The sequence below is a fragment of the Rutidosis leptorrhynchoides genome, chromosome 7 (assembly GCF_046630445.1).
Source record: "Rutidosis leptorrhynchoides isolate AG116_Rl617_1_P2 chromosome 7, CSIRO_AGI_Rlap_v1, whole genome shotgun sequence".
Lineage (NCBI taxonomy): Eukaryota > Viridiplantae > Streptophyta > Magnoliopsida > Asterales > Asteraceae > Rutidosis > Rutidosis leptorrhynchoides.
The window spans coordinates 320,043,173-320,066,033 of record NC_092339.1 but is presented as its reverse complement, the minus strand read 5'-3'; positions in this window follow the sequence as shown (position 1 = coordinate 320,066,033).

The following is a 22,861-nucleotide window of genomic DNA, read 5'->3' as shown; positions in this document are numbered from 1 at the left end:
TAAGAACGGGACATTTCAACCTCTACATCTTTCGTTACTAATTTGAATTTATTACTTTGATATGCCGAGCAATCTCTCCAGCTTCTGTCGAATCTCAGATTAGGATGCAATGTATGTTCAGGAATCGTTGGGTATTCTAGTGGCGGATGCATCGGTACTACTATGAATTCATTATCCAACTGTAGTGGATCATAATAAGGTACATGTTGATCCGGCTGATGTTGTTGTTCCTGTTGTGGTTCTTGTTCCGGTTCTGGCTCGTATTGCGGCTCATATTCTGGTTCAGGTTCTTGTTGTGGTTGTCTAGATGATGATGAAGCACCAGCAGTATCGGTTTTCTGCAAAACCCACTAAACACAAGATTTGTGCATCCAAATATGCATTAGTGTTAGCAAAATAACAACTTAAATTAACCACAATAACATGTTCAATCAAACTTAAACTTATACACATTTTCACATTTTTTACAATTCTACACTTTTTCAAATAAGCACATATGAAAATGTATACAAAGTTCATAAGCATTTAACTCAAATATCTTGTTAAAACAACCTTTACTAGCAATTAAACAAGTCTCAAATGGCAATTATATCAAATTAATCAAGTTTATGAATTTTGGACTTAAAAAGTCCACTTTAATCTCCAAAAATCATGTTTAAGATCAATGTTTGGATCATTTAGCTACCTAAAAATGTTACACTACTCAATTTAGCAATAATTCATGACAAAAATCGGCCATAACCTGTTTATATCAAAAAGCCCAAAATTGCTCAAGAACACAAACCCTAGATTTCTAAAATTTTTGAAGTTTTTGGCTTCAAATCATGTTAATTAGCATCAATCTAGGTTATACATGCATAAAATACTAACAATTTAACTCTAATTACATTAGAAATTAACAAAATTACATTAGGTAAAATATTGGTAATTATCACAAAAATTAGGAAATTTTAGAGTTTAGGGGTGTAATTTTTACCTTTTTGTTGAAGAATCCGAACCTAGACATGATTAGAGCAAGAAATTTGACGAATTACGGTGAAATTTGGTGATTTTTGGTGTTAAATTGAGTGTGTTTTCGTATGTGTTGTGTGTGTTTGTGGAGTGCAGCAGACTGCTCGTTGGTTACTTGTATCTGGCCTGTTTTCCAGCTCCATGCGATCGCATGGAGTTAAATTTCAAAACCCATGCGATCGCATGGGTGTCCGGGTACAGTACTTTTTGTTTTTTTTTTTTTTTTTTTAACCTTATAATTTCTAAAACATAAATTAATAATATTTTAAAATTTTGTCTCTTTTTAGCAGTGAGGGTGTTTCGGATCGTTTTCCTAGTCCGTCCCTCGACAAAATTTTAAAATTTGTCAATTCAAAGCTCAGTTTTAAAAGCAAAGATTTTTGAGTTTTTTAAATGTTTTTGGCATACTTTAATTCAATAAGGCTAAAAATAATGATAATAAAAGTTCTCGCCCCTCCCTTGGGTAAAGCAATTTCGGTTCAATGACCTAGTTTTCAACTTACGACGAATTTTAATAATCATATTTTTAACTTAACGAAATAAAGTAAATTTTCGTTTTTCAATTCACACCAAACTTAAATTTAAAATGCATAAAATTCATATTAAAAATTCACACCAAATTTTATATTATATTTTTGTTTTTATACATACAAACTTATATTAAAAATATTAATTTTTCAAATATTTACAAATTTAAATATATTGATTTTAAAAAGTTTATAATATTAATTAAATATTAATTTTAAAAACATGGTAAAAATGAAATTAAAAATCTTTTTGGTCTTTTATCCCACTTTAATCAATCAAATATTATCAAAAATATACGCCCCTCTTTTCGGTAAAGTAATTTTGGCTATATTACCTAGTTTTACTCCTGACAAATTTCTGAAATATTTTGGGTTGATTGATTAAAGATATTTATACCTTAAGAATAAACGGTAAATTTCGCAGTGATGTAATAAATTTTTGTATGATATCAATAATTTCGGTCGCAAAACCTAATTTTATTGAATACCAATTTAATACTTTATAGCGAACGATTTAGCGTTTATTATCAAAAGGTTCAAAGCAATAAAAATAAAAATAAAAACTGTACATACTTACCTGTGAAATAGAATTCTTAGTGACCTGCTTTAGCCCACTCATAAGATAGTCGGACTAATTGGTTTTCCATAGCTACATAGGCGTAACCTCGAGCATTCAATGTTTTTTCTTCGAAACATATGAACGGTCCATCTCTGCATAAAGTAACGAATTCGGTATTGGAATATGTCTGATTCGTCGAACATTTTCCTTCGTGTGACCATTTTCCGCATTTGTGACATCTTTCAAGGTGTCGTGCTCTTCTTTTCGCTGCGGATTTTGATTTTCCTTTACCAAATTGTAACTTATTATTTTCATTCCTGGATTCTTTTCTTACTCCGTCCAATTTACCTCTGATTAATGATACTATTTCACTTGGAAGGGTGTCATTATTACATTTAGTGATCAAAGCGTGTAGCATTAGACCATGGTTTAATTCACAGGAAGTCTTCATCTCGTAAAACCTAAAAAAAATTAAAAATTCAGAATGGGGGGAGAAGACTAGTTCTTTAGGGTCTGCTAGGGAAAGACCATTCGGGTTCCTTTCTCGAAAACTACACGAAAACAGAAAATCTAACTCTAACAAAAATATGTATTATCCTTAAAAGATTCGAACCTCCCCACACTTAGTTAGCTGTGGTGTTGAAATTATGATTAACTTCGTTGTCAACTTCCATCGGACTATCTATATAATGTTTAACTCTGTGACCATTAACTTTAAATTCAATCTCATTTGAATTTATTAATTCTACTGTTCCGTACGGGAAAACTCTTTTGACTATGAATGGTCCAGACCATCTTGATTTCAATTTTCCAGGAAATAGCTTGAATCGTGAATTGAAAAGAAGAACTCTGTCTCCTTCCTTAAATTCTTTTGAACTTCTGATTCTTTTATCATGCCATTTCTTCATTCTTTCCTTATAGATTAACGAATTTTCGTATGCTTCATGTCTTAATTCTTCTAATTCGTTTAGTTGACTTAATCGTAGACGTCCAGCTTCATGTAAATCAAGATTACATGTCTTCAAAGCCCAAAATGCTTTGTGTTCAATTTCTACTGGAAGATGACATGCTTTTCCGTAAACGTGTCTAAAAGGTGTGGTTCCAATTGGAGTTTTGTAGGCTGTTCTAAAAGCTCAGAGTGCATCCTCCAATTTAATGGACCATTCCTTCGGATTTGATCCTACGGTTTTCTCTAGAATACGTTTTAAAGCTCGGTTGGTATTTTCAACTTGTCCACTTGTTTGTGGATGATAAGCGGTGGAGATTTTATGAGTTACTCCATATCTTTTAAGAACTTTCTCAAGTTGATTATTACAAAAATGAGTACCCCGATCACTTATTAAGGCTTTCGGTGTTCCAAACCTTGCAAAAAGACGTTTTAAAAAGTTGACTACAACTCGTGCATCATTAGTCGGGAGAGCTTGTGCTTCCGCCCATTTAGATACATTATCAATGGCAACGAGAATGTAGAGATTATTATGAGATTTTGGAAATGGACCCATAAAGTCAATACCCCAAATGTCAAATACTTCACATAATTGATTGACATTTTGTGGCATTTCATCACGTTGACTTATTTTTCCGGCCCTTTGACAAGCATCACAGGATTTGCTAAGAAGGTGTGCGTCTTTGAAAATTGTAGGCCAATAGAATCCAGCATCGTAAACTTTTCTTGCTGTGAGTTGAGGCCCATAATGCCCTCCTGTTGGTCCTGTGTGACAATGGTTTAAAATTTGACTAGCTTCATCTCCGAATACACATCGGCGTATTATTCCATCGGGACAACTTTTAAACAAATGTGGATCTTCCCAGAAATAGTGTTTTATATCGCTGAAGAATTTCTTTCGTTTTTGGTACGACAATCCTTTTTCAAGGAATCCACATACTAAGTAGTTTGCATAGTCTGCAAACCATGGAATTTCATTATAATCTATCTTCAATAGATATTCATCAGGAAAGCTGTCTTGTATGGCCGATTCATTTAGAACTTCTAATTCAGGATTTTCAAGACGAGAAAGATGATCAGCGGCGAGATTTTCTGCTCCCTTTTTATCTCGGATTTCAATATCGAACTCTTGTAAGAGTAAGATCCAACGGATTAATCGTGGTTTAGCATCTTGTTTTGAAAATAGGTATCTAAGAGCAGAATGGTCGGTATAGACCACCGTTTTAGCTAGAACGAGATATGATCGAAATTTGTCAAAAGCAAAGACAATAGCAAGGAGTTCTTTTTCAGTAGTTGTATAATTCATTTGTGCGCCTTGTAATGTCTTACTAGCATAATAAATAGGTTGAAATCGTTTTTCAATCCTTTGTCCTAAAACGGCTCCCATTGCAAAATCACTTGCATCGCACATAAGTTCAAATGGTAGATTCTAATTTGGAGTTATCATGATCGGCGCATTAGTGAGTTTTTCTTTAAGAATATTAAAAGATTTGATGCATTCATCTGAAAAGATGAATGCAGCATCCTTTTCTAGGAGTTTATTCATAGGAGTGGCAATTTTAGAAAAATCTTTTATGAAACGTCGGTAAAAACCGGCATTCCCTAGAAAACTCCTAACTCCTCTAACATTGATGGGATGTGGAAGTTTAGCAATTACATCTACTTTAGATCTATCCACTTCAATTACTTCATTTGAAATTTTGTGACCAAGAACGATGCCTTCTTTAACCATGAAATGGCATTTCTCCCAATTAAGTACTAGATTTGATTGTTCGCATCTAATAAGCATTCGTTCAAGATTAGCTAGACATGATTCAAATGTATCACCGAAGACTGAAAAGTCATCCATGAAAACTTCCATGCATTCTTCTATCATGTCGTGAAAAATCGCCATCATGCACCTTTGAAAGGTTGCAGGGGCGTTGCAAAGTCCAAATGGCATGCGTTTGTAAGCAAAAGTACCATAAGAGCACGTGAATGTGGTTTTCTCTTGATCTTCGGGTGCTATTGGAATTTGAAAATATTCGGAAAAACCATCAAGAAAACAATAGTAACTATTTCCGGCTAATCTTTCCAACATTTGATCAATGAAAGGTAAGGGAAAGTGATCTTTTCTGGTGGCGTCATTTAATTTTCTATAATCAATACAAACACGCCATCCTGTTACAGTCCTAATAGGAATAAGCTCATTTTTCTCATTCGTGATGACAGTCATGCCACCCTTCTTAGGCACGCATTGAACTGGGCTTACCCATGGACTATCAGAGATTGGATAAAGTAAACCTGCATCTAGCAGTTTAATAATTTCTTTCTTAACAACATCTTGCATATTAGGATTTAGTCTTCGTTAGCGTTGCACATACGTTTTATGACCTTCTTCCATAAGGATTTTATGTGTGCAATACGAAGGACTTATTCCTTTAATATCATGAATCTTCCATGCAATGGCTGGTTTGTGAGCTTTTAGCACAGAAATGAGTTGTGATTTTTCATTTTCAGTAAGAGAAGACGATATTATTACAGGTAATTCAGATTCACCATGTAAATAAGCATATTCCAAATGGTTTGGAAGTGGTTCTAACTCTAATGTCGGTGGTTCTTCTATCGATGATTTATATCGATATCTGTCTTCTTCTTTTAGCGTTTAAATTTCTTCTGTTGTTGGTTCATATCCATTAGCCATAAGTGTAGCTAACATTTCAGTTTCATCAATTGGTTCAGTTCCTTCTCCTAAAGAACATTCTCATGTTCCTTGTAATTCTGGAAATTTTTCTAACAATTCTGCATGTGATTCTATAGTTTGAATATAATAACATGTATCATCTGCAGATTGCGGTTGTTGAATTGCTCTATCAACTGAAAAGGTAACACTCTCGTCCTCTATACTTAGGGTCAGTTTTTTACCAAACACGTCTATTATTGCTTTGGCCGTGTTTAAGAATGGTCTTCCTAATATGAGAGGAACTCGAGAATCTTCTTCCATGTCCAGAATAACAAAATCTACTGGAAATACTAAAGTACCAACTTTAACTAGCATGTTCTCCATTATCCCTCTAGGATATTTTACTGATCGATCGGCTAGTTGTATGCTTATTCGTGTTGGTTTCAATTCTCCAAGGTCTAGTTTAGTGTTTAGTGAATACGGCATTAAATTTATACTAGCACCTAAGTCTGCCAATGCTTCTATTGAACTAAGACTACCCAGAAAACATGAAATTATGAAACTTCCTGGATCTGATAATTTTTCTGGTATCTTATTCAACAGTACTGCAGAACAATTAGCATTCATAGTAACAGCCGAGAGTTCTTCCATTTTCTTTCTATTTGTGATCAGATCTTTCAAGAATTTAGCATATCTAGGCATTCCTGAGATCACATCAATGAAAGGAAGATTTACATTTATTTGTTTAAACATATCCAAGAATTTGGATTGCTCGGCTTCAAGTCTCTCTTCTCTCAATTTACTCGGGTAAGGAAGTGGTGGTTGGTATGGTTTAACATAAGGTTTAGCCTTAACTGTGTTATCTTCATTAACCTTTTCAACTACCGGTTCTTTTTCCTTATCTTGATCAGATTGTGGTTCTTGTGGAGTAGGAATAGCTTCATCAGAAATTACAGGTATTTTAGGTGGTTTAAGTGTAATACCACTTCTTGTGGTAATGGCTTTAGCTGTTTCATTCAGGGGGTTAGCATTTGTATCACTAGGTAGACTTCCCGGTTTTCTTTCACCTATCAACCTTGCTAGGTTGCTTACTTCTTGTTCCAAATTTTGAATAGAAGCTTGTTGATTTCTAAATGCTTGAGCATTTTGTTCATTGGTTTGTTTCTGAGATGTGAAAAACTGTGTTTGAGATTCAACTAGCTTCGACATCATATCTTCTAAATTTGGCTTTTTATCATCGGTTTGTGGTGGTTTATTTTGAAAAATAGGTCTTTGCTGATTGTAAGTATTATTGGATACTTGTTGATTACTTGGACCTTGTTGGTTGTTGTATGGAACATTTCGGTTATAATTCTGGTTTTGATTGTAGATTGGTCTTGGCGGTTGATAATTATTCTGATAATTATTTCCAGGCCTTTGGTTTATGTATGAAACATTCTCTCTTTGTTCCATTGTTAGTTCAATACTGAGACAATCTTTTGTTAAATGGGTCCTCCACACTGCTCACAACTAATTCTTATTGAGTGAATATCTTTAGTCATCTTTTCTATTCGTCTCTCGACAGCATCTATCTTTGCGGAAATGGAATCTAAGTCATGGATAGAATCGGCTCTAGCTGCTTTAGATGATCTAACTATATCTTTTTCTTGGTGACACTCATGTGAGTGGGAAGCAGTGTTATCAATAATTTTGTAAGCATTAGTTGCTGTTTTCTTCATAATGGAACCACCAGCTGCTATATCTATGTCTTTCCTTGTAGTGATGTCGCATCCTTGGTAGAATATTTGTACTATTTGCAGGTGTCTAAACCATGTTGCAGACATCCTCTCAATAACTTTCCAAATCTTGTCCAAGCCTCATATAGAGTTTCATCTGGCTTTTGTGTGAACGTAACAATTTCTCCTTGAAGTCTCACGGCTTTAGATGCCGGAAAGAATTGTTTAAGAAATTTTTCAACTAAAACGTCCCATGTATCAATTGCCCCTTCAGGTAACGATTCCAACCAATCTTTGGCTTCTCCCTTTAAAGTCCAGGGAAATAACATGAGATATATCAGTTCATCCTCAACTTCTCGAATTTTAAATAGAGTACAAATCCTATTAAAAGTACGATGATGTTCATTTGGATCTTCCTTCGGCGCACCACTAAATTGGCATTGATTAGTCACCATGTGTAGGATTTGTCCTTTGATTTCATAATCTGGCGCATTAATATCTGGTTGAGTAATTGCATGACCTTGGCCAGTGCGTTTAGCTCGCATTCGATCTTCCATACTTAGAGGTTCCAGATTCTCCTTGATTGAATTTGTTGAATCTGAATCACTAGAGGATTCTGATTTAATGGTTGGTTCCTCAACAATCTCTGTTTGAATGATTGGTGGTTCCGGAGGAAAAATTAATGGTTGAGGATCTATGAATTGTCCCTGAATATTCTCCGGATTCTCAATTGTGAGGTCGGGTTCAAAAAATGGATTATCGGAAATTTGAATTGGAGTACTTGGTCGACTGGATGACGATTCTAAAGAAAAATCAACGGCGACAATATTTGCTAGATGTCTTGATCGAGTTACAGGTGGTGAACGTACAAAAGGTGGTGAACGTTTTGCTCGGTGTATTCACTAAATATCCTATTAGTTCTTAAAAAGAAAGAAAAATTATATAAGTTATCCAATTAATAGACTTTTCTGATTTTGCCCATGTTTCGAATAGCCAAAAGATGCAGCAGAGGGGCAGGATTTGTTTGGTCTCAATATAATTGAGTACTGTTTGGCTCCAATAACCCGGTCCACGTATAAATCCAACTATTGCTACGAACCAGAAAATTTTGATGTCTATCAATTTAACCACTTAAAATAATTTTTCGTTGAAATTTAAAGAAATTTTAGAGAAGAAATAGAAAAATTCTATGTCGTATAAACTAGAGCGTCGAGAAATTAGAAAGAAAAAGAGCGCGTCGAAAAACGTCGAAAAATAAAAGGTCGAAAAATAATAGGCGTCGAAAAAATAAAAATATGAAAGTAGCGCATCGAAACTTAAAAAGGAACTAAAAACTAAGAATTAAAAGTTGCGTCTAAGAATATTAAAGCTTACAAGAAATACTATATCCCAAATGGCAATAACTTAAAAAGGTACTAAAATATATAAAACGGCGTCGCAAAATTCTAAAGCACCTAAATCTTAGTCTAAAGAAAAAGCACTTAAGGGATTTTACGGCAAAGCCTAAAAAATCTAGAAATAAAAATAACTATGGCAAAAACTATAACTTAAAACTAAAAACGAGCGAAAAATACAAATATTACGAATAAACGATTAAAAAGGTACGAAATATAAAAATAACTTAAAGTTGTAAAAAGTACAATTTTTATTTAAATATTATTTTTATATTATTTATTTTATAAAACTATTAATTTTATATATTAATTAAGCTAAATAAACTAAATAAAACAAATTAAATCTAAAAACTAAACTAAATAATTAATAACTAAACCCTAATTAGGGTTTATATAATAATAATTATTAATTAATTAAACCCTAAACTCGGCGGCTGAGGTTACCAGACCTGTCAACTCACCTCATGCGATCGCATGAGGTGTTATTTGGTTTTCCATGCGATTGCATGGACTCTGGTACCAGGCCTGGATATGGGCTGCTACAGTACGGGCCGAGTGTTTTTATATTTTTTTTCTGTTTTAATTTTCTGTTTTAAAATTTATAAAATATTTATATTAAGTAAATAAAACTTATATTTTTACAAAATAAAAATAAAGAAACTTTATAAAACTTATATATTTAACAAACTATTAAAAATATATAATTTTTGTTTTTCTTTTTATATTTTTGTATTAAAACGTATTTTTACAAAAACGTATTTTTATAAAAGTAAACTAAAAGTTAATAAAATTTTTTTTTATATATATATAGCGTTGCACTTCCGGCATTTAAGCAAGAATATCCCTGGCAGCGGCACCAAAAATACTTGATGTGTGCGAGATGTACTAGGAAATAGTATTATTTTTATAAAGAAATACTATTAAATACGATACAATTTTACACAAGTTATTTATTTATTTATAGATTGGATATACCTAAACTTTGCTACAACACTTATAGGCAGTGTACCTAATCGTACAGTAGTGTAGTTTTTAGTAAGTCCGGTTCATTCTACAGGGAAAATTAAACAAGCTTAACGCTATATTAGTTTTAAATTTATAAAAATACAAATATATATATATAAGTAATATTATTATTATAAAAGGGGGTTTTACCGTTTAATGACCTATTTGTCAATTTTAAAACTTTAGTCGCAGTTAAAACCTAATGTAAAATATTAAAAATAAATATAACTTAACTTTAAAGCGTAAAGTAAATAACGATAATGAAATTGCGATAAATAAAAGTGCGATAATTAAAGAGTACGATAAAAAGTGAAATTAAATACAATAACAATAAATAAAAGTGCAATAATTAAAAGTGCAATTAAATATGAAATAAAAGAAATTATGCTTATTTAAACTTCCGTAATCATGATGTTTGACGTGTTGATTTTTAGTTTATTCCCATGGGTTAATTGTCCCTTGTCCTGGATTATTCAATATGTCCGTCTGGTTTTTGTCCATAACAGTCCATCAGTCATAAATATAAAGTGCGAGTGTCCTCGTCAAATTATCCTTATATCCGAAATCAAATATTCCAACTAATTGGGGACTTAAACTGTAACAAGGTTTTAATACTTTGTTTAATAATTACACCAGGATATCGACTGCGTGTAACCCAAGGTTTTAATACTTTGTTAACAAGTACGCCAAGTGTCCTTGTACATAATTTCACCCTTATTTTAATAAGTCTATTAACTATTAATCCATTCCCGTGTCTGGTTGAATGAACGATTATTCGTACATATAAATATCCCGCCCATCATGTCCGATCGAGTGTATATGGTTATTTATAGGTACGTCCAATTGTTAATCTTTATATTAAAATTAACAAACTATCATTTAGTTAATTTAATAATAATAATAATTTATATTAATAATAATAGTTCTCAAAGAAGATATTAATAATAACTTCTAATAAAAATAATAATAATAATACTAATATTAATATCAAGTATTTTGATAATTATTAATAAAAATTTATAATAATGATTTTAATAATAATAATAATAATAATAATAAGTAACAATAATAATAATGAAAATGATGAAAATATTGTTAATGATAATAATGATAATACTAATTATAATACTGCTAATATTATTAATGTTAATAATATTGGTGATAATAATACTACAACCATCTATATAATTAATTTGCATCTATAGATTATATATTAATAACATTAATATTAATATTAACATTGAAAGCAATAACTATATTATTATAATATCTATTTGTATGATTGATTCTAATATGTTGTTAATTATTTTAGGTGTTCTTACATTATATAATATCATAATTGAATACCTAATCGAGATTTATATAACATTTACTCTTTAAAAGATAATTTGATATAATTTCTTTATACGCCAATGCCTATTTTAATTTCTCAATGTTCTAATTATCTTACCTAACTATTAATATATATTTAATATACATAAACACGTTGTAAATACACGTTGCAAATTATTTATATGCCTATTTCTAACAATTACCATTTTCCGAATATTGTTAAAAAGAACAGATTTCTTAAATCTTAGTGGACCTCATAACAGAGCCTCGCAATCATAAACACATTGTATCTGATAGTTCAATCATTTGATATTATCTTTTACTTCCACCTATAATTATATTAAACAATTACGTTCATGTAAAGTATTATACATCTAATGCTTTGTTAATGTTTTCAATTAATATGACTAGATCTTATATATACATATTTATACACATAAAGGTTCGTGAATCGTTGAGCACAGTTAAAGGGTAATTGATTACATGAATATAGATTTCAAAACTTTCGAGACTCAATATTACAAATTTTGCTTATCGTGTCGAAATCATATAAAGATTAAAGTTTAAATTTGATCGAAAATTCCCGGGTCATCACAAGTCATAATCGAAATATTATGACTACGAAACACTAATTGTTATTTTATAATAACAATTACTTGGGTTTTTGGATGCTTAATTACGCATAGTAATTTACTAGAGCACACTAGTTAGTCTTGTTGGACTTTTTACCTTGTTGGACTTTAGCCCACCCTACACTAGCTAGTGGACTATTTAATTAGCCCAATTATAATAAGTTAGTAACCCATAATAATGAAAGACAAATGCCCATTTATTAGAGGGAACATACTAACATTTTTGTTAAGCATTATCCTTAATGTTGCATGGGATCCTAATATATGCACCAACTTTAGACAACCATTAACCAAAAAGCAAATCTTGTCCCCCCCCCCCTTTTTGTCTCCCATAACCCATGGCCACAAGGGCCTCCCCACACCCTCATTCCCTATAAATATCAAGCTTATCCCATTCATTTCACACTTGATTTCATTTACAAATTACACACACTTACTCTCTAATTCTCTCTCTAGTCTTTCTCACTCTAAAAAGTGTAAGTTTTAAATTTTATTTCTCTTCTTCTTCCCTTCATCTACACGACATCATCATCATCATTATTTTATGGATCTAGCTTTTAGCTTTTGATCTTGTTATATCTTGTAGATTCAAGCTTGGGTTTGAATCCTTCAAGAACATGAAAGATTTAAGCTTTCTAGCTTTGAATCTTCATTTACTTATTAGATCTATTTTGTAATTTCTTTGTTTTGTTATAAAGATCAAAACTTGTGTTTATGATCTTCATGTATCTTAAAGATCCAAGTTTTATGCTTCAAGATCTTCAAGAACACTAAAGATTCAAGCTTTTTAGCTTAGGGTTTCATTATTATGTTAAAGATCTTAGCTTTCTAGCTTATGGTCTCATTAAATCTTGTAAAGATCCAAGCTTTCTAGCTTAGGGTTTTCTTAATAATTGAGATCTAAGTTATTATTGTAGATCTCACTTACTTGGAACCTTTTTGTGTTGTTGTGATGATAAAGATCAAGTCTTCATCATCACATATGTTGGAGATGCATAAACTTGTATAAAATGGACAAAGGTTGAAACTTTATTGGATCTATACAATAAAGTGGCAATCTTGATGTTCAAAACTTGTAGAATGATAGATTTTACTCTTAGTTGTGTATTTATGGTTGAACCTTGGTCAAAGTGATGCTAAAACATCAAAGAGTTGTACACTTGAAGCTTACAAGCATCAAGGATGAGAACCGTGATGAGCATCAAGCAACAAGAACCTCACCGGAGCACTTGCTTGCTGTTTTTCAGGGTCTGATCAGACTCCCGGGCTTCTGAAAAACTGATTTTCAGATAGTTCGTTTCGAGTAAATGACTTTTTGTTTAGGCCTCGACTTAATCCGATATACGGTATAGGATTTATAGCCTTCCGAAAGTCACTACGCCTTTGTAATGTTGTGCTAAAATTTCTGACCTACTCGCACTTAAACCGTCGCCACGGTCAAACGAAGACGAGTTAGGTACTGAAAATTGGTCAGAAGTTAGAGGACTCACATACGGAGCCATAGTCACTGACTACGCATCTTTTAGATTTGTATAGAGGTCGTAACAGCTGTCCGAAGTCATCCTTTTATTTCGATCTCTATTCTTGTTAAACTTACCTTAGTGTTGATGAATAATGATGATAATGATGATGACACTTAAACTTAATTTATTCATTTTTAAACTTATTGGGACAACATACTGACCTAGTGACCTTTGACTTAGGTTGATGACCTTTCGGACCGACTTACTACCTGCATACGTTTTATATCGACTTTTACTGCTTATTCACTGTGAGTTATACCTTCCCTTTTTACTTATACTATTTTTGGGACTGAGAGTACATGCGCTTTTTATGTTTTACATACTAGACACGAGTACTTAAACTTTACATATGTGTGGGTTATATAACGGCATAAAATTTCCCCTTAGCATGGTAACGTTTAATCATTGGTTTTTGAACCGATGAACGCGAATATTAGATATGGATCCATAGGGTTTGACATCCCCATTCTGGCTAGTCGCGCTAGCATTTAACGGGTGTTTGATACTTCGAGGACATACGCACTCGCCAAGTGCACTTTTAGGGGGTGATATACATATGTTAAGTCTAGTTACCGGGTGCCCACAGTTAAGCATATACTTTTCATACTGATTTAAACTGCTTGTTGAAGCACTGAAATCTCGTAGTCTACATTACTTTACTGATTACAAACTATAGCTCACTAACATTCGTTTTGACTTTTAAGCGTGTATTTCTCAGGTGCTTAGACGATGTTGCTTCTGCTGTTAGACTTGCTATCTTGGTGTTATAGACTTGCTGTTATGGACCTGCTGTGTTAGATTTCCGCTGCATTACTTAGAGATGTCTCAATCATGGAACTTTTCATTTACATTCGTAACGTATGTTATTTTCAAATAATGACTTTGTAACGACATTTGTGTCACGTTATCTTTTGTAAAATGTTATCTTTTATGAATGCAAACTGGTTTTTAAACAGCATGTAGTGTTTGACCTTGTTATGATCCTGTTGTTGATGAACCGTACACGATGGTTTTGTACAGGGCGTCACACCTGGGCTGGGCTGTAAAACTTATAGCGCTGCTCGATTGTCTCTTTTTGAGATGTGGTGCAGGTTTAATAACTGTGAACCGTCGTTGATTGTTTTTCAAAACGTTTTACGATATCAACTTAACGAACACAGTTGGTACGGTTTTTTCGATCGAGCGTCGTTCACCGCTGGTCAGAAAAAAGGTTTACAAAACTCTTGGAAAGATTCTTTCTATTTTGTCAGCAACAAGTTCGTTCCTCGTGAATTCGCAAATATTCTGCAATGGCACACTGGTTCAAACACTTCTCTAAGCAGACCCCCTCTTATGAATTAGGCTGAACAGGAGTGTTCAACCTATGCTCTGGCCAAAATCTCAAACTTCATGTTTATCCCAACAAAGTTCTATATCTCACTGCATTTCGTCTTACTGGCCATTCGTCGGTACTAGCCCAGTCATCCTTCTTAGAGGAAAGGGTATAATTTTTATCACCTAAATCACTTAAAATAAACGATTCACTTAAATGCATGCTAACATATGTGTGTCATTTTTGCAGATATGAATATTTGGGGAATTCTTGTAGAGGATGATTTTGAGGGTTACACGATTAATAAGGAAGTGGTTGATCAAGATGTCTGTGTGAATGCTGCTGAAGTTTTGAAGGGCGATGAGGTGGCGGATGAAGCTTCTGTGAAGCGCAGATAGTCTAAGAGTCTCAATCCTCTAACTAAGAAGAACATGACTGCATGCTCATCTAAAGGTATGATATTACTTTTGCACATTATTTTACTTTTCGAAGTTGACTCTTTCATGTCCTGTGCATTTGATTATGATTTCATGTTGCCAGTTGTTTAAATTGACGAAGATGTAGAGCCTTCTGATGCTGCTACTCCCTTTGTTACCCATGCACCCCCTGTTGTTCATGTGCCCCCAGCTGCTACTGCGCAGCCTGCAACTCCAACTCCTCTCGATGTCATTGCTCCATTACCTCCAACCCCTGCCACCAGCCGAGCCAATACCGAGCCCTCTTCTTGGGCTCTGATATTAAACACCAACCATTATGTTGATATTCAGGTGGAAAACTTAGCTTCAATTCTGATCGTGTCAACGCGCGCCTAGCACGAGCAAAATTTGTATATACAGGGGTGCGCTCCTGCTGGCATCAGGCAAGAACTAGAAAAGATGACTCCATAGCAGAAGTTATAATTTCATACGCAGCTATCATTCATGACTTGGGCCAGGGACTGCGACAGGTTAAATTCTGAGCGCACACATCGCGCCAGTCTTCATATGACTGGGCAGTTACATAAAAGGGTGCAGCTTTTGGAGACCTAGCTGAAAGTGGCCAATGAAGCGCTGAAAACATTCGAGGCCATTGTTGAAACGTTGAAAAAGGAGAAAGTAGATTTGTTGTCTTCACAAATTGATTATGAGGAGGAGAATAGGGTACTTAGACAGGAGCTCGCTGTTGCCAACTCCAATCTTGACTTGCTTACTTTCGAGAAGAATGATCTCACCGCACAGGTTGACGAAGCTACGTCAGGCCGTGATGCTATGCGAAAGAATTCCACCGATATCAAGATTGTGCTTCCGACCATTGTAGCCCATGTTCTTGGTACTTCTATTGTTACTGAGCTTTACACTCAAGCTCTCAAAGCGGCCAAAGCACTAGAAAAGGTGAGATTCTGGGATTTGATCTCCAAAAATATTGAAGTTCCCCCAATTGTTCCTCAAATCATTACTGACCAACTTGAAGATGATGCTTTCGAAAAAGTAGTTAAATCCAGTACGGCGCTGAAAAACATCACCATCCAATCCCTTGTCGATGCAACCTCCGATCCTGCAATTTCTGTGCAGGATCTCATTGGAATGAAGCTTTAGATGCAGGCTATCGCTCGCAGTGTGGGATCATGGGATGCGCTTGGTGAGGCATCCTTTGATGTTTTTTGCTTAGAGCATGGTGGTCCTGGGTTCGCCATGAGCAAGCTTCTTTAGACGCTTTTGGCCCCTTGCACTCACTAGTCCTGGGGGTGTACTCGTTATTAGTGCGCTTGGTGAGGTGCTTTTAACATTAAGGGTGCGCTCCCTACCTTTTATTATATTATTATTATTTTTCTGTTTACATGGGACAATCCGCCTGATCGCTGCGTGCGAGGGTTCGAAGGATTGTTACCATTAGTGTAAGATACCGTTACTGATAAACCACCCCTTTACTATCATGTTCGTAGTTGAAGTTTCTTATATTCTAATGGCCTACGTGTCAGTGAACGTTTGTGCTACGTACACCTTTTTTGTAATCGTACATTTCGTCAATGTTATGCATTATATCTTTTGTTTATGCAAGTAGTTTATAAGTAAAGTAACTCAATATATTTTCTTATTATATTGTTCACATCAAAAGGCATTTTAAGTTCTCGAAACTTAAATTATTATTTGCATACAAGCCAATGTATACTCGTTTATACTCCAAATTTAATAATGCTAACCGACACCATACTATTGTGCACATAGTTAACGCTTTTCATTACATTACTAAGTAAAATATCGAGGGCCTTCCAAGTGAACTGTAACAGACAGAAACCTAGGCTAGAAGTAAGACGACTATTCTGCCCTTAGGTTTATGTGTGCATTGTTATATGCTTTTATTTTAATAATATGTTTATTATTAATTAAGTATGTGGTTAAGACCAGTTTGTGACAAGGGTCACAGAACAGGTTCGTTTGTTGAATTTGGGCTCCGTTAGGGTCGCCAAACTAAGTACGAAATATATCAGATAACTGATAAATACCCGTGTGTTGTGGGGTATGTGTTTTAATAACCCATAAGTGTGTATGTTATCTGTTTATTGCGCTCATTCTCTAGAACTCTCCCAAACTAAACCGTACCTTGTTTCTATTCTCTTCAAAACCCTAACATGATCAAAGCTTGAAATTGGTTTGTGGAGCTTTAGGAACTGAATTATATCATCCTTGTAAGCTTAAACCGAGTTAGCATGCTTGAATCTTGTGTAATTCGGGTTTTGTGTTAAAATGGGTTTTTGATAAAAAGCTAGCTTGAATCTTGATGAAATGTGTTTGTTAGTGCTAACTGATGTTAGATATATGTTATATACTTGTGATATGATGTTTGTAAATGAGTTTCATGACCAGAACTTGCAGAAATCAAGATTAGGGGTTAAAAACGGGAAAAATAGCGTGCTGGTGCTGTTCTTCAGCTTCCACACTTTTGACAGCTTAACCTTATGCTTGACCACGCGTAGGGCTGTAAACGAGCCAAGCCGAGCCGAGCCCGAGCTTTATAGTGTTCGAGCTCGGCTCGTCAAATTTTCAGAAAGCTCGAGCTCAGCTCAGTTCGAGCCTTGGATTTTTAGCTCGAGCTCGGCTTGAGATTCAAAAGAAAAGCTTGAGCTCGGCTCGTTATGAGCTCGATTATTGTTTTTAAGTTCAAAAGCTCCATATATAATGGATTCACACGAAGTATATCGTTACTTAGGGCTTATAAAATAATATCCACGTTAAGAGGGAGATTTTTGAAACATGAAATAAATCAAGAAATTAGATCGTTACGGAGAGTTTTGAAGTAATCCTTGAAAATTAAATGGATTGATGGATGGATACTTTGGTAATAGATGTGGATAGGAATTTCACTTTGGGAACTAGAATGGACTGAGAGTCTTGTACACTGTATGGTCTAGGGCAGGGTTGTAAAAAACCTGATTACTCACCGATTAATCCCCGTTTACTCATTTTTTAGAGCAACCTGTTGCAATTTCTCAAAATCCGTTCAATGAATCAGTCAATGTCGATTGATGGGTCAAAATCGAATTTGGTAATCAATATCGGTCAAAGTCAAAATTGATCAACATTTTAACATTAATTTAAACTAGATCCTTAGAGTTTTTAAATAAAATGAACAATTTTAGACAATTATACTAAATTTATGTTTATGTTTATGGTTTTCTTTTATATTTACACATATAATTTTTAAAATTTAATATTCAGATGTATACAGTATAATCTGATTAATCTCCGAATTTCCGATTACTCATTTCAAAGTCCCGATCGATTAATCCCCGAATATCGAATTTTGCAACCTTGGTCTCGGGTGTATAAATAATTAATTCTAAGTATTTTATTTTTATTTTGATGCCATGTAATTAGATCGTCAATGTTTGAAAAGTAGTGAACACAATGCAACAACTCCTATTCTCAAGCTTTAAGTTTCTTTGTTGATTTATTTGTATTATATATATATATATATATATATATATATATATATATATATATATATATATATATATATATATATATATATATATATATATATATATATATGCAGGATCAATGGGGAAGTAACCAATCGGGGGGAAGCAAAAAAATTTTTTTTTTCGTTTTTTTTGAAATTTTTTTTTCCGGCATCAAGATCACACGAAAATATGAACATTTAGAAGAGACACTTCGTGATGAATGTTATTATTTAGGCGAGAAAACGATCGACAAAAATAACATTCAAGATAATATTGTTCGTGAAGAATATGAACGTTTTTTTTCTTCATGTTTTGTGAAGTAAAATTTAGCCCGATTTAGAGTTTAGGGTTTAGGGTTTAGGGTTTAGGGTTTGGTGTTTTGGTTTTATTCCATAAACCCAAAACACCAAACCCTAAACTCTAAACCGTTCGTGTTAAAAACTCAATCTAAATCCTAAATCTAAACCCTAAATCTAAACCCTAAACCCTAAATTTCTAAACCCTAATATCTAAACCCTATAAACCCTAATATCTAAACCCTAATATCTAAACCCCAATAGCTAAAACCTCAAAATACGCTCGAAAAACACGATAATTGTTATATATTACTTCTTCGAGCATTTTCCCACCAATATAAAAACATTTATCACAAAGTGTCTCTACTAAATGTTCATATTTTTATCTCATCTATAATGTTCGTGAACAAAGTTTTTTCAAAAAACGAAAAAAAAAAAGTTTTTGCTACCCCCCGCTTCCCCCCGAATGGTTACTTCCCTCTTGATCCTACCGCTATATATATATATATATATATATATATATATATATATATATATATATATATATATATATATATATATATATATATATATATATATATATATATATATAAATAATATAATATAAAAGCTCGTTTAGGCTCGCAAGCCCAAACGAGCTCGGTATCTGAAGCTCCAGCTCGAGCTCGTTTATTAATCGATCCTTAAATTAAGCTCGAACTCGGGCTCGCGCTCGTTTGGGCTCGGCTCGAATAGAGCTACTAGCGAGCCGATCTCAAGTAGCTCATGAGTAGCTCACAAGTAGCTCGGCTCATTTACCGCCCTAACCATGCGTTTGAGGGCTCAACCACGCGGTTGAGGGTAAAACCGTACGGTTGAGGGCTCAACCACGCGGTTGAGCACCTGTCAGCTTTTGGTAAAATTAAAAAGGGCATAACTTTCAAACCGTAACTCCGTTTTTGATGAATAAACTATCGTTGGAATCGCCTTGAGGTCTACTTTCCAATGATAAGGTGCTAAGAAGCTAAATCAATCTATATGTTGGTCATAAAAAGGTGTTTTATAGTGTATGTCTTGTTTTACACGCATTTGAATGTCGTTATTGATTAAAGTTATGTTGTAGACTTATCATATAGTGAATGCATGATTGTATGTATTGATTTAGAGTATGTATCAATGTTTGATGTTGTGCATTTTGGGTTGAAACCTGTCTAAATAGTTGCGGCTACTGTTCTTCATCACTCGCAAGAGTAAGCATTCACTCGTACGGTTGAGGTAGTCAACCGTGTGGTGAACCGTACGAGTGAGTGGTGAAGGGAACTTATGTTTTGATTGTGATGATACGTACGATTGAGACTTGACTCGTACGAGTCACTGGTAACTTGTGTGGTGAACTGTACGGATCAGGTGATTCACTATAGGATGTTTGGTCACAGACCAAACGTACAAGTGAGTTCTCAACCGCACGATTGAGTGTTCTCAAACGTGCGTGTGATGTTGTTACACGTACGGTTGGCAGACCGGTTGTAAAGTGCTTAAGTGTTGGTATTGGTGTTATTATTTTGTTGTCGGGTTGTTATCAAGACATGATTACTGACTGTGTTATGTATATTCTCAGGTGATAAGAACAAGGAAGAAGCTCAGAGTTAGATAACTGAGCTGTTGCTTGTAATCAGTGAGTGGAATTATGTAACACCGTACTATTTACATACACATTTTTCTTCAAAAAGACACTCACAGTGGAGGACTTATTAATTTCACATCATATATTAATTGCCGAAATATATGATTACATAAATCACAGGTGTTACGTTATTACTACAAACCATTTAAACATATTGTTTATTATAAAACATCAGAGTTATGCACTGTGTCAAACATCTTCAGTTGTCCCGTAAAACCCACCAAAAGCTGCTAATACACATGTGCAGGGCAAAACACTGTGGAGAAATTAGCATAACGCTAAGTGAATGGCAATATCTAGGTGGACATCACTACAAGTATCAAGCACAACTTAAAGGCACTGGTCACTTGATCACTTAAAGCCATACACAAGAGGACCGGCAACACGTAGCTGATCAAGCTAGAATCCACCGATATCCCCCATTACTGAATCACTGGTATAGTCTTCTAGACGTGATGCACTCATCATTCACACTATACCACCAATCGATAATGCTTGGACCCAATAATATTACCCTAAATACACAAGGTAAATAGCATTGACCTCTTACCTCGGGAACACCATCGACATTACGTCAGAATTCACCCTCGATGTTAGCACTAGGTGCGCACATAATCACATATAGTCACTGCACTGGTCACAGACTCCTAAACAGTCTAGTCATAAGCATGACACAAATCACTATACTTGTCACTGTATAATCACATCCATGAAGATAGTCTCACTCACCTGGAAGCACGAGTACTCAGTTGTCTTATATCACTGAGCCTTCACCTTTCTGTTTATCACCTGAGAATATAAATTCTCTAGTTATTACACTTTTCAATCAAATTACACATTAGAATAAATATTGCAGCAATACAGTAAATGGGTCAGAATTGCACTTGGCCCAAACCTACAAACACTGTAGCACGGATGAGGACTCACTCGTGCGGCTAACTAGCTCACTCGTATGGGTGAGTATCCTCACTCGCACGACTGACCTATCACTTGTACTAGTGATTATCAAACTCACTCACACGGTTTAGTGTCTCACTCGTGCGAATGGACACTTCACTCGTACGAGTGAGTGCCTCAAACGCACATTTGAGCAAGAACAGCAGCAGACCTGCAATTCGAGCTTTTTACACCCAACCCAAAGTTTGATTTAGTGTCCTAAAACCTTATCATTGGAAATTAGACCTCAATATGATTCTAACGATAGTTTATTTGTCAATTATAGAGTTACAGTTTGAAAGTTACACCCTTTTCAATTTTACCAAAAGCTGACCACTGCTTAACCGCGTGGTTAAGCCCTCAACCGTACGGTTGAGGCCTCAACCGCGTGGTTGAGATCTCAAAAGTGTGCTCAACCTCGTGGTTGAGCTGTCACTCATGTGGGTGATGAAAAACACCATCAGCTCGCTGTTTTTGAGTTTTTGACGCATATAACTCGATTTCTGCTTGTTTTGATCAATCCAAAGGCTCAAGAATAACACATAATACATATATAATCTATTTCTAGCCTCAATCAAGCATAACAAACACATTCAAAACAAGAATCAAACATAAAAAAGTTTATTTTCAAAACCCACTCACAACCCATTTTAATTCACCAAAATCTAAGAATTTTACCTTGTTTTGATTCTGCAATCACATAGAATTTAATGCACACAATCTCTAGCTTTGATTTTCACTTCATGATTTTAGGATTGAAAGAGCAGAGGGTTATTTTAGGGTTTGTGACTTGCTAAAATAAGTAAGAATAAGAACGTACATGTATATATGTCATATTTTAGGTTTCTTCACACTTGGGTTACACTTCCGTCTAACACACAGGTATTTACCAGTTATCTGAAATCCAAAATTTGTAATAACTTATTCATTCTAAGTCGAATTAACAAAAGAAAATATGTTCTGTGACCCTTGTCACAAAACACACATTATCCCATACACAATAATTATAGAACACATAATTATTAAAATCACTATACTAACCTACAAGGGTAAATAGGTCATTACTACTAGGCCCTAAGCGTGGTTGTTACAAATCTACCCCCTTTAAGAAGATTCCGTCCTCGAAATCAGGTCACGGCTAAATAGATGAGGGTATCTAGAGGTCATCAACTCCTCCGTCTTCCATGTCAGATTGGTGCCTAAAACTATGCTTCCATTCAAGCACTATTGGCGTCTATTTCTTGCGCAACTTGATCACATTTCGGTCCAAAATTCTAACAGGTTCCTCCACTAATTTCTTATTCGTATCCACTTTTAAATCTTGAAGAGGTAGAATCTGACTTTTATCTTTCACTTTACACTTGCGGAGACACTCACATTAACTTTCCCAAGATGGCATCGAAACTCA